At 47.4% G+C, this 13,061-nt stretch overlaps 1 protein-coding gene across 1 annotated transcript in view; it reads left to right on the top strand.

The window, feature by feature from the left end:
• Positions 1–13,061, top strand: part of Rptor (regulatory associated protein of MTOR complex 1) — a 293,401-nt gene that overhangs the window by 227,030 nt on the left and 53,310 nt on the right. The gene's annotated exons all lie outside the window — the stretch shown is intronic.

The raw sequence follows: 13,061 nt of genomic DNA, 5'->3' as shown, positions 1-13,061 counted from the left end.
AGGCTGAGAGCCACTACTCTAAAATCAACAAGGAAGAGTGGCTCAGTAGGGGATCCTCTACATCAAGCTGACATATCTAGGGATTGTCTTGAGGACATTAATTGTTAGGAACAGTACAGCTCACTACTGCAGCACCCTTCTCTTGGTCCTTCGCTTGGGTCCTGTACTGTGTCCGAATCAAGAATGTGAGCTGAGTAGTGAGTGTGTTCACATGCTTGCACAAGCGCTCGCTCTCCCTTCCTCCTCCTCCTCCTCCTCTCTCTCTCTCCCTCTCTCTCCCCTCTCTCCCTCTCCCTCTCTCCCTCTCTCTCTCCCCCTCTCCCTCTCTCCCTCTCTCCCTCCCTCCCTCCCTTCCACGATGGTGATGTGATTGGCTGCTTCAGTTCCTGCCTTGACCTCCCCACAATGATAGATTGCACCCTGAAATTGTAAGCCAAAAACAAAAAAAAAAAACCTTTCCTTTACATTGCTTTGTCAGGATGTTTGATCACAGCCTCAGAAAGGAAACAGACAACGATTAAAAGTAAATTGCTGACATATTAACAAAAGAAGACAACGTCATATAATACTTAAGGAGAACTTTCAGCTGGTTCCCAGCACCTACATCAGGTGGCTCACTAGCATCTGTAACTCCAGCTCCTAGAAGATGTGAAATCCTCTCTGGCCTCCAAGGACGCAAACACACATATACACATAAGTAAAAATACTTACCTGAGCAATAGTGGCACACACCTTTGATCCCAGCACTCAGGAGACCGAGACAGGCAGATCTCTGAGTCTCAGGCCAGCATGGTCTGCAGAATGAGTTCCAGGACAGCCAGGGTTACACAGAGAAACCATGTTTGAGAAACAAAAATGATATGCGGTAATAATGATTAAAAAAGAAAATAAAAAACAAACTAGTAACAGAGGGAGGCCCTCTGGCAAGCCCCGCCTGCAAGAAATTTACAGCCACCATGGCTGATCGTAACAAGACAAATGCTGAACTCAGAAATGGGTCCATGGTTCCTGCTCTCACTGCTTGCCTTCATTATAGCATTGGAAATTCTTAATAGCACAAAGAGAGGAGAAAAAAGTGACCTCTGAGTTGTCTTTGTATTCAATCACTATGCGATAACCTGATTAAATTTATTTTTTAAGCCTCTGCAGAACCTTTAAGAATATTACTGTTTGTTGGTTATAAGATCAGTCAGAAAAATCAGTGTATGTCTTAATATCATTAGTCAACAATTAGTTGAATTAAAGATGTCACAAATTCATAAACCATATGAAATAACAGAAAATTCTGACAAAATATAATAAAAGATCCATGTATCAAACAGTGCAAATCCCAGGGAAATAGGAAACATCTTAATCAGTGTCCAAGATTCTGACTTCAAATTCATACGGAAATGGGATATCCATTGTGCTGAAAAGTGGACCATATTAAAAATTACATCAAATGGATCCTAGACCAATTGTAAAAGTAAATACTATAAAACTTCTTAATGCATAAGAAGAAACTGGCAACCAGTGAAGCTGAGGATTTTTGTTTTTTTTTTTTTCATACAAAACCACAAAGTAACCTAAAGAATGGTCTTTATCAACATGAAAGTGTCTTCACTCTGCAGACAACATAACATGGACAGGCAGGCCACAAGTAAGAAAAGTAGTTTCAAGCCATGTATCCGCATGGCTCAAAACCCTTTCAAAATTTCAACTACATGAGTGTCCCCTCACTCGAAGGTGAGGGGACAGCCTGCAGGCACCAGTTCTCTTTCATGTCCCTAATGCTAGCCCTAAAGCCAAGGCTCACACTCCAGCTGTCAGACTTGGCTCCAAGTGTCCTCGTGCAGCAGCTCCATTCTGAGTTCTTGCTTGTCACACAGACTTGTATCATGACACCTAAAGTGGCTCTCTTGGAAGCTGGAAACTGGCATTGAGACTTGCAGCCCTCAGGCTCTCAGGGACTGGGGTCACAGGAATAGGCCACCACACCAAGCTCTGCTGTATTAGTTTGAAGCTGGCAGTAGTCCAGATGGACACTAAGAGGTGAATGTGTCAGCTATCCGTACGTGCTCATCAGCCGTGTGAAAACAAACAGAAACAGTGCCACTGAAAGACACCAGTAATGGAGCTGTGTACTGTGTGGCTCCCTGTGTTTAAAACTGCAGAAGGTGTGAGCTTGTCTGTAGTCAGGGCAGGCAGATAGCTACGTGGGGCAGGTGAGGGAAGGGGCAGGATTTACAAAGGACATGAACATGCAAGGGGCTAGATTCAGCCTCGATGGTGATGGCCTCACAGTACGCATGTGCCTGGGTGTTGGGGTTCTGAGCTGTCAGTCTGTGCCATGTCTTGGCGTCTCATACCCCAATGATGTGGATTTCAACAGTGACCTGTACTGTTTCTTCCTTGATTTTCAATCAGAAATGGGCTTGCTATTCTTTATTAAGACTGATGCTGCAAGGCGACCTAACACTGCCCTGGAACTGACCCTAAACCAAAGCCAGAGGCCACGACACGCAGTTGAACATGAGCATGTGCTGTCCCTGAGAATTCACAGAGTGAGAATGGATTTGTGGTTATGGGAGAAAATGTTAACAGTATTTCAGGGCAAGGTGCACGTGTTTGCAGAGGCCAGAAGTCAATGGTAGGTCCAGGTTAGAGTTAAAGTTGTTAGTATTCCCTTTGCCATTATTATGTAATATTCCTTCCTCATCCCTTTACCTCCTAAGGGCTTGCTCACTCCCCATCTCATGGGCTCTTTCTAGTTTCCTGACACTCCAAATTAAACATACAACCCGAAAAACTTGAAGCTAAGATCCATGTATGAGAAAGGACATGCCTGCTTGGTTTTAATAAGTTTCCCAAGTTGTTGTTATCATCTGTCTCTCTGCTAATTAACAAGAATAAGGGAGGGAGGCAGTTAATTAAGGACTGGTGTAAGCTGGGTTCCAGCTAATTGAGGGTTTTTTCATAGACAGAATTAATGTGCAATTCAGGCAGACCTTCCAAATTACAGTTAATAAAGTTTTATATATAGCACCACTGGGGAACATCAAGGGCACAGTGTCAAGGAATGTGGGGAAACACTCTGAGTTGGTATTGATGGGATAATCCAAAGTCAGGCATACAAACAAGCCTGCCCTGTGTGCACATAGGCAGGCCACAGAAGGACTTCAGGGGACAAAGACAGCAGGGAGGGAGGCGGGTCTTCTTCTTCAGCCCCTGTGTATCCTTCACAGTCTCCCAGCGTCTGCTGTCTCCTCTGCAAACTGATTTCTCTGAGTAAATTTGATCAGGTTCTCAGCCTCCCCGCCCACCTCCCTGCCTCCCCGCCTCCCCTGCTCCACATTTTGCCTCTTCACATACACAAAGCTCAGTTGAAAGAGTTCAAGGTCAGCCTTTTCCCTTTGGTCAGGCACTGTTGAGCATCCACGCTGTTCTGCTGGCCCACTGTGGGGCTGCTCTGAGAGGAATGCAGACTGACTCCTTCTGAGCCCACTCCTCTGGCCAGACACCTGTGCTTCCTGTCTGCTAAGCTTTGCTTTGGGAGATGACAGTGGACTTTGTCCCCATAAACCCCACCCCAGTTTCCTCTGTCTGAGGCACCTTACTGAACACCAGCAAGACCTACTATGGTTGCCTTACCACCAACTGCGCCATGCTGATGCCCATCTCACCTCAGCGCTTGTCTGTCCACTCCCTAAGTGGACTCCCCAGGGGAGGGGTTTCAACTTCTCCACGTCTACCTCTCACCATTTCTCCCTCAGCCCTCTACCTCTGATGACCATGGGAGCATGAGGAGGGCCCCTTGGCTCTGCACACCTCCTATTGCATTCTCTGCATGTTTCTCTCAGGATTCAACTAGGTAGTGCCATGCCTGGGGTGGAAGACAGATGAGCCCCCTTCTCACACCTCCTCGCCCTTTGTATTAGCGGATTTCTTCCTTCAAAGTCATGACTCCCAGCCCCAGCTCCTGTTACACTGCTTTGTCTCTTCCTCCACCTGTGTTCTGTGCAGGACCCAGCTGTGGGTGTGAGGGTTGCCTGCTTTCATTGTGTATTTAGCCTTGGATTACTTTGTTTCCATTGTGTGCTGAGACTTTGGATTAGTTACTCTTCTGTTGGGGTCCTTAAGTGACTTAGGGGAGAAAAAGTTTACTTTGGCCCACAGTTCCAGATTAAGACAATAAAGGAGTGGGAGGCATGGCAAAGGAGAGCCGATAGAGAGGCTCAGATCACATCTGCCATAAACACAGATCAGAGACAGCAAACCAAGATGGGCAAGACTATAAACTCATAACCCACTAACCCAGTGACGTACTTCCTCCTGCTCCTTCCAAGGTTCTACCTTCTGAAGCACCTATGTCCTCCCCAAACAGCACCATCAGCCAGGGAAACAAGTGTTCAAATATGTACCTGGGCCTCTAGAGGACGTTTTTCATTCAAGCTAGCAGGGTTTTTTTAAGTCTCTGTGTTTGGGATGAATTTAGTTTTATACTTCGGAGGTTTTCTAGTCTCTGTTCTCTGTGAGGAAACCATGTTCCTAGAGCTGTCTTTCAGGTGAGGGGGTCTTCTAACTCTGACTGGGCAGAGTTTCCCTCCTGTCACTATGAGAGTCATAGCTGATGGGTCAGGAGTCAGGAACATGGTCACAGGAAAAACTGTATAATCTCATTGCTTTCAGGGTCTATTATGACTTGAGTATAGATTGTAGTCTGCAGAAAACCGATGAAGGGAGGGAAAGGGAAGTGTTAGCGGTATGTGTTTGCAGAAACCTTTGCTGTATGCAAGCCAGTCAGCAAGGCTGGTGCTGTGTAAATGGGTTCTGGGTGCTGTCTCACTGTCTGGTAAGATAGAGTACCATATGAAGGTATTTCAGCAGTGGCTATAAGTGTTTCCACATGGTGACATTTCTCCCAGTACAGGTCATATGTAGCAGACATCACAAGTCCCATGTGGTCAGGGTGTGCTACCTCAGAGTCATAGCAAACAGTGGGACATGCAGTACTTGTCCTGTGAGTGTAGCCAAGAAGGGGGGGAAGTACAAATGGCCAACCCCATGGTTGAATCCATGCAGAAAGGAGAACTTTTCTGGCCTGTACTGGGGGCAGAGCCTGGGAAACGCAGGTGCTCCTCCCCCATGAAGCTGAGTAGCAGCAAACAAAGCGACTGGAGTCCAGAGGTAGAGTGGGGACTGGGAACAGCAAGCTGGAAACTGCAATGAGTGAAGGAAGAGAAGGACAAAATGAATGTCCTCCTCAAAAGGATGCACTTACACCTCTGGTCACCAGCTGTGAATAATCTTGATGTCAAGGCTGATGAGATGGCTCAGTGGACAAAGGTGTTGTTGGGCAAGCCTGCAACCTGAGTTTAATCCCTAAGTCCCACGTAAACATGGAGTGAGAGAACCAACTCTACGAAGTTAACCTCTGACCTCCACAGGTGTGTTATGCATGTATGCTCACACATATATCATACATGCAAAGAAGAGGAAGAGGAGGAGGAAGGAGAAGTTGTTAATAACCTAGGAATATCTTTAATCCCGGCACTCAAGAGATAGGAGGCAAATTCTGAGTTTGAGGCCAGCCTGCTCTACATAGTGAGTTCCAGGCCAACCAGGGCTGCATAGGAAGATTCTGTTTTTTTTTTTTTTTTTTTCCCGGAGCTGGGGACCGAACCCAGGGCCTTGGGCTTCCTAGGCAAGCGCTCTACCACTGAGCTAAATCCCCAACCCCTGGAAGATTCTGTCTTAAGAGAAGGATTGTGATCTCAGTGCCACCAACATAGCTCTGCGGAGCCCTCAGGGACAGGGTAAGGCCTACATAACAGAAGTCATTCGAGGCACTGAACTGAGTTTTAGGAAGCAAGTGACTTCCAGCCCCAAAACTGTGTGTGGTGGGGTAGGTTTATGTCTAGAAAACCCAAAGGCTTTATTAATACCAATAAAAGAACTTAGTGAAATAGAAGCCTTAATACAGAAGCTGAAGTAGCAACAGCTAGATTAGACAGGAAGAGCGGCCTGTGTGTGCTAGGGTCATAAATCCAGGAATAATCTACCGTGAGATGGGGAAAGCTGCCACAAACAACACCTTAAACCATTCCTGAGAGACACACAGTCACCTTCAGCAGATAAGAACACACCCTGCTCTCTTTTAGGAGGAGATTCTGTGTCATAAACATGTCAGTGATCTCTCGGTTAATTTATAACTTTAATATAATCCTAGTAAAACTGCCAATGGGCTTTTTTTTCTGGAACTAGACACATTCTCAGCTTCATGTGCAGAAATCCGTAAGGAGAGGCAGGGAGCCCCGGCTGGGAAGAAGAGTAGTAGGGATCCTGTCCTAGAGCCCAGCTAACCACGAGGCTTCAGTGATGCACCAGCCTCAGACAGACGTGTGGACTGGTGAGCGTGCAGAGGTGGCCCCAGTGCAGTCTGAATGATAGTGGCAGTTCTCAACTGTGATGGTAGGAAAGCCAGACGCTACTGTAGTTTGGATCTTGAGTATAGACCTGGACTAGAGGAAAGTAGTCTGAGACTGGGGGCTGGGGGGGTGGGAGGTGGGACTCTTAGGCCTTTGAGGGCAGAATGGAAGTTCCACCCCCTTCATTGTCTCTGATCCTTGCTGCCTTGAGGTAAATGGCTTCTTCCATTGTGTATTCTCCACCCTGATCTAGAGCCTCACCATAGGCTCGAAGGCAACAGGGCTGGCCAGTCAAAACCATCATTTAGAATAAACTTCATTTCATTTTGTCTTCTCTCTCTCTAAAGCCCGACTGTCCTGGAGTTTCCTATTTAGACTAGGCTGGCCCTGAACTCACAGACCCTCCTGCCACCACATCCAGCCCATCTCTCCGTCTTTCACACTGAGTGTAGAAGGTATTTAATTTGTCACAGAGACAGAAAGCTGCATGGTAGAGATTAATCGCTCACTTTGGACAGTAGGGTTTAGGTTAACGAGATAGCTTCTTTAAACACAGAAGGTAAAATAAAAGCATTAGAAGAGGGGCTGCAGAGGTGGCTCAGTGGTTAAAAGCACTGGCTGTTCTTACCAGAGAATCTGGCTTCAGTTCCCAGCAACCACATGGTAGCCCATACCCGCCTATAACTGCAGTTCCAGGGGATCAGACCACCCTGACATAGGCATACATGCAGGCAAAACACTAATGCACATAAAATAAAAATAAATGATTTTTTAAAAAATAGATGAGAAGCCAGGTAAATTCTATTTCAATCTGGGGGTCATTGAGCTCCCCCCCAAACCTCCGGGAGCTGAGGACCAAACCCAGGGCCTTGGGCCTGCTAGGCAAGCGCTCTACCACTGAGCTAAATCCCCAACCCGTCATTGAGCTTTTTAACCTACAATTCCAAATTTAGATGCCTTTGCAAAGAAACTTACTTGAATATAAATAAATTTTATATAGGGAAATATTCAAAACTATGTCACAACTAAAATGGGTTCCCTCATACACAAAGGGCTCCTAGAAATCAAAACAAACAACAATTCAGTAGACAAGTGGTCAGACTGGAAGCTGCAGTCCCCTGAAAAGTTGAGGCTGGCCGGTGTGAGCACCTTCACTGTTGTTACAGAGGGTCTGAGTTCAAGTCCTAGAACTCTGAGGACTTGACAACCGTCTGTAACTTTAGTCACAGGGGATCTGACATCCTCTCCTGGCCTTCTCAAGCACTACACACATATGGTGCACAGGCGTGCGTGAGGCAAATGCCCATGCATTTTCTTTACAAAAGAAAAGTCGATGTAAATGGTTCTCTGTAATAATAGGTTGCACTTTCTCCTAAGTGCACAGTGCTGAGGGTACCTGCAGGGATATTCTCAGGAACATCTCCTCCAGGAGAAAAGTAAGGGTGTGGGATCAGATCGTGCAGTATACCCTATAGATATACTTGAAACAGCAGGAGACAGACCAGCTCTGCTGGTAGCAGCCAGAGGAAGGGGTCCTGTCAGTGACCTCCACTTAGGTAAAGCCAGTCCTTGACTTGGCCACAGAAAAGAGATTACGGGTGAGCCGGGTTTGAAACAGAGCTGGGGCTTATTCAGAACACATTTTTAACATGTCTTTAAACACTGATTTAATAGGAAGAAAGGGACCCAGGAAATTAATAAGATCTACATGTCTCAACAGTGGCCAAGCCACAGCTCAAAGGGCTACTAAGAATCTTCCTTTCCTCTGTGTCCTTTGAATAAGTGAGACGATGCATGGCCCGGGTCCTGACAGGACTGTAATCTGACAAGATAAAACCGTTCAGATCGCAGGGCTGCACAAGAGGGGTAAGATGGAGCTTTGGTAGTAAGTGGGGTTTCTCAAGAGGCTCTAGGAAAAGAGAAGTCCATCTAGTGCTTAGCCTCCAGCAGGAGCCATGGCTGTCTGAAGGTCCACACTGGTATCTAGAACAAGGATATTGTCCTATGTTGGCAACCTGAACAGCGAATGCTGCAAACCATGCAGAGTTCTTGATGCCCAACTGGCAAAGGTTGCAGCCAGCACCCCTTTTCCTTCCCACAGCTCCATAATTTTTCTTGTCTTTCTATTGTATATCATGTAGCAAGAAAAAAATTTAGAGAAAAAACAAAAAGCAAGATTCCAGTGTCTGGCATAGGAGGCCCTTTGGTTTAGGGAAGTCGGCTGAGAGTATAAATTCACGTTATTTATGCATCTATAACAAAAGCACATGTAAGAAACAGAAAACTGAGCACAATGTTGGGGAGCTCTAGTTGGTTGTATCTTTCCGTAGAATTTGGGTTTTTCAACCTTAATGGTACCATGGATTTTATGATGTGAGTGGGAGGGAAAAGGCAAATCTAAAAGTTGGAGGAAGGAACATATGTGGTTTTCACAGCCACACCAGGCCCAGCATGAAGGCTCCACTTGTGAGGTTGCCTTACACACAGGTCATTGAATAGTATATAGGCTCACAGGCTTCTCACTACTGAAAGTAGTGAGCCCGATTGGAAAGTGACAGTGACATCACTGGGGCCCTGTGGGGACTGCGTAGCTCACCGGCCCTCTGCTAGGCGTTCTGCTGCATCCTGAAGAACAGAATCCCTGCTGTGCTCCCCACCTCCAGGGTCTGACGTGCTGCAGCCAGGTGTGCACTTCTGTCCTCCGGAAACATCTTCCTTTTCACGTGTCGTGTGCTGCTTCTCGTGAGAAGGAGGGAACTGATTCAGGGCTGAGCTACACTGTGCTCACACTGGCAGGAAGGCACAGGGCAGGGACTCCTGGGTGGGCCTGTGCTGCCCCACACCTCCCCTGTCTGGCATGGAACTGTTCGTGTAAATCCACTTCTTATACTTTCTGGTCTTCTGAAGTAAAGAGAGCAAAGTCAGGCCAGGATATCCTCCTTTAGAATGTTCTGGACGTGCTCCCGTGATGATGCCATAGCTGCTTCACCTTTGCTCTCTCATGCCTTCCTTTCCACCATCTGGTTTCCTGACATCCTGAGACACAGACTTACAGAAGTCGGAGTGGGTTTCATTGTGACGTAGACAGTCCACCAAGAGCTCCTTCCCCCTCCGTCTTACCCTATCCTTACTGTTTCGTCATTGTTCCTGATCTGAGGAAGGCACTGCTTAGCAAGATCTTGGCTTTCAGAGTGGGGCCATATTGTCACCCCCACCTCCTTCACTGAGCCTGTATTTCCACAGTGACCTGTCACTGGCTTTCCTGCTCTGCTGGGCTGTGGTAGCCTTGCTTTCTTTCCAACTCAGTGAGGCTGCTGGCCTAGAACTCAGACAGAAAGCAGGTCAAGGGAATTGCACCTTTCCCTTACCAAGTGGAGCTATTGGAGAGAGCCACTCTCCTTGAGCGGAAACCAGAATACACCGGCCCTGTGAGCACTGAGGTGAAAGCAGATGGGAAGAGCAGCCATGGCTGCCGCCCTGCAGTAGCCTGACAAGCCTATCAAAACAGAAATCTTTTAATACATGCCTCATAATCGCCAGACTCCGCTTGGAAGGCTTATTAAAGTGATCATTTCAGATCTTCTGACTTGGGAGACTCACACTCAGAATTAGAAGGATATGAATTAATGACAGTTTATTACTCTCAGATGAGCTGTACTTAAGGAGTTTCCTGTAAACGTGTGGGCTTTGATTTGACTTGTCGGAGCTCTGATTTAAAAACAAAGAAAGGAATCTTTTTTCCTGAGCGGCACTGATGCCTTCTGCTGCTGCAGACATGGGCAGTCTGCAGCCCTGGGGGCCAGGCCTGGGTGCTGGGCTGAGGCTTCCGGCTTGTTTGTTGGCTGCCTTGAAAGTCTCTGAGCCTAGAGCAGAGCTTCTGGGAGCGGTGACCCTGGGTGCTGGTCCCAGATGGCCTTAGCATCTGTCTCCCCAGTCACATGACTCCACTGCTTCGTCTTTGTGTCACTCAAGCAGAGGCTGTGCCCCTCCCAGTTCCCACAGTGGCCACACCTCATGCTGTGAACAGCCTTTCTCTTTCCAGCTGGGCCAAGGCCTCAGTCCTACCCTCCAAACGCACCCTAGGAGTTTTCATACCATCATTCCCAATGTGTTTCTGCGTTTACCTTCCTCCTGAATGGCTCTACCTGAGTGGACTGCCCATCTGTGCACCCCACCTCTATAGGGAGTGACATAGGTAGGAAGTACCCTGTCCTTCCATGCCTTCCACTGCTTTTCTGATGTCTCTGGGACGGTCCCAACCTCTGCTCCTAGCCACAATATCACCTATGTTTGTTGCTCTCTTTACTTCCGTGATGAAGTACTTGACAAAGACTACTTACAGGAGGAGGAGGGTTTATTGCACTCAAGTTCATGGTGACACGCCAGCCAGACCCTGTGGCCAAGGCAGCTGGTTATGTCGTAGTCAGAAGCAGAAGATGAGAGCTGCTGCTGGGCTCATGTGCTTTTTATGTGATCCAGGACTCCAGTCCTCAAACGATGCTATATATTAGGGAAGGGGCTTCCTACTCCAATTAACCCAACTGTAAACTCCCTTGAAGATCTGCCCAGAGGTTAGTCTCTTATAATTCAGCTCCTGTCAAATTAGCAGTCATTATTCAAAGTGTTGTTGACAGCTGACCTTGGACCTGGGGTCGGCTGTAGTGTCCTTACTCTCAGCTTCTGCTGGCTCTTCAGTTCCTCCTAGCACTCGGTCATCTGGCTTTCCCACCGCGCATTCCAGTACTGGCCTGTGTTTCCCTTCTGTTCATTCTTCCTCCCTCTTTCCCTTCTCCATGTCTCCTTCTTAATTCTGCTTTATTGTCCTCCATTAAGCATACCCTATCCCCATCCTCCAGCTCCCTGTAGCTTCTCAGGTGTTGCCAGCACATCACTGTATAATCACAACTGTCAACCCAGTTGTCTCCTTCAGCAGTCGATAACACGGCTTGACTGGCTCTGTATCTCTAGAACAGAGCCAGTGTTCTGCATAGGCATGCCCCCCAGTGTGTGGCACATGATGGCCACACAGGTGGAATTGTATTCACAGGAGAGGGTCATCTGAGGTAGAAGGGCTGCATCTCTGGTGGCTTCTTGAGCACTTACATTACACCTTGAATCATAGAGCTCTTTCTCTGGTTAGGAATGGGGGGCTTAGGAGGTCCCTATTACAATACCCATCGTATGGCATGAATCCAGACACAGTTCCCAAGAACTTCATCGAGTACCCACACTGCAGAAACAGGAGTGCTGTCAGGGATCCTCATGTGGAAGGCAACAGAAGGGGAGCCTGAGAAGTAGCAGGAAACATGAGGGGAAGAAAAGAATCTGAGACAAGGGGCAAGAAACCTGGATGGGAGAAAGAGGGCAGCCAGGAAGGGAGGAAAGAGGGTGAGCAAGTGTGGGATCCTGACCAGGAGGGGAACCTGAGAGAGGGAACCTGAGGGGAAGAGGTGTCTGAGAAAGGGAGCCTAAGAGGAAGAGAGGAGTCTGAGATGGGGGAAGGGGCCTGAGGAGAAATGGGGAGTCTGAGAATAAAAGATCTTAGCAAAACGGAGACACTAAAAGCCACTAAGAGCATGAGAGAAATGGGACTTGAGAAAAAGTTGGTGGTATGAGAGGGAGAAGTCTGAGAGTGGAAGAGGACCCGACAATGCTGCTGAGCTTTGGGGCCACAACCTGTGTCCCATGTCAGTCCAGCCACCCATCCTCAGAAAGCTAACGGCAGGCCTTTACCCAATCCCAGCACTCAGGAGGCACAGGCTGACAGATCTCTGTGAGGTCTAGGCCAGCCTGATCTACAGAGTTCCAGGACAGTGAAGGCTACACAGAGAAACCCTGTCTCATCCCCACCTGAACCCCACACAAAAGTCAAATGCAAGTAGAGAGCAGAAAGATTTATTCAATGTGACCACATTGAGAAGAGAGAAAGACCACACACACACACACACACACACACACACACACCCACACACACACACACACACACACACACCCTCCCATCTTCAGGGACCAGAGGAGAGAGAAAGACACACACACACACACACACACACACACACACACACACACACACACACACACACACACACACACACACACACACACACCCTCCCATCTTCAGGGACCAGAAGTGAGATGAAAGTTCCAGCAGAGGACAAAGGTAAGGTGTGGTCCTGCCCACTGCTGGCCCATCATTATCTGGCTTTCAGCCCCAGCCTATGAGGTGGTCAGTGTGAAATCTCTGGAAGACAGGTACCTCCTGTGGCTGGTGCCTTTTCCATGGATTCCCAGGAAAATTCCTCAATTGAGGGTTCCATTGTCCCAACTGTCAGATTGAGAGACACAGTGTCTCTTTAAAGTATCTTCATTTTTGGATCTAGAGAGTTTGTTCGGTGGTTAAGAGCACTTGCTCTTGCAGAAAACCCAGGCTCAGTTCCCAGTACCCACATGGTGGCTGTAACTCCAGTCCCAGAGCATCCAATGCCTCTTCTGACCTTCTCAGGCACCAAGCACAGATGTGTTTCATACAGACATACATACATACATACATACATACATACATACATACACACATACATACATACATACATACATACATACATACAATCAAGCAAACAAAACACTCATATACATGACAATAATAAAATAAATGTAAAC

This window comes from Rattus rattus, chromosome 9 (genome assembly GCF_011064425.1).
Source record: "Rattus rattus isolate New Zealand chromosome 9, Rrattus_CSIRO_v1, whole genome shotgun sequence".
Lineage (NCBI taxonomy): Eukaryota > Metazoa > Chordata > Mammalia > Rodentia > Muridae > Rattus > Rattus rattus.
Note: the sequence above shows the minus strand (reverse complement) of the source record. Positions and strands in the feature narration are given on the sequence as shown.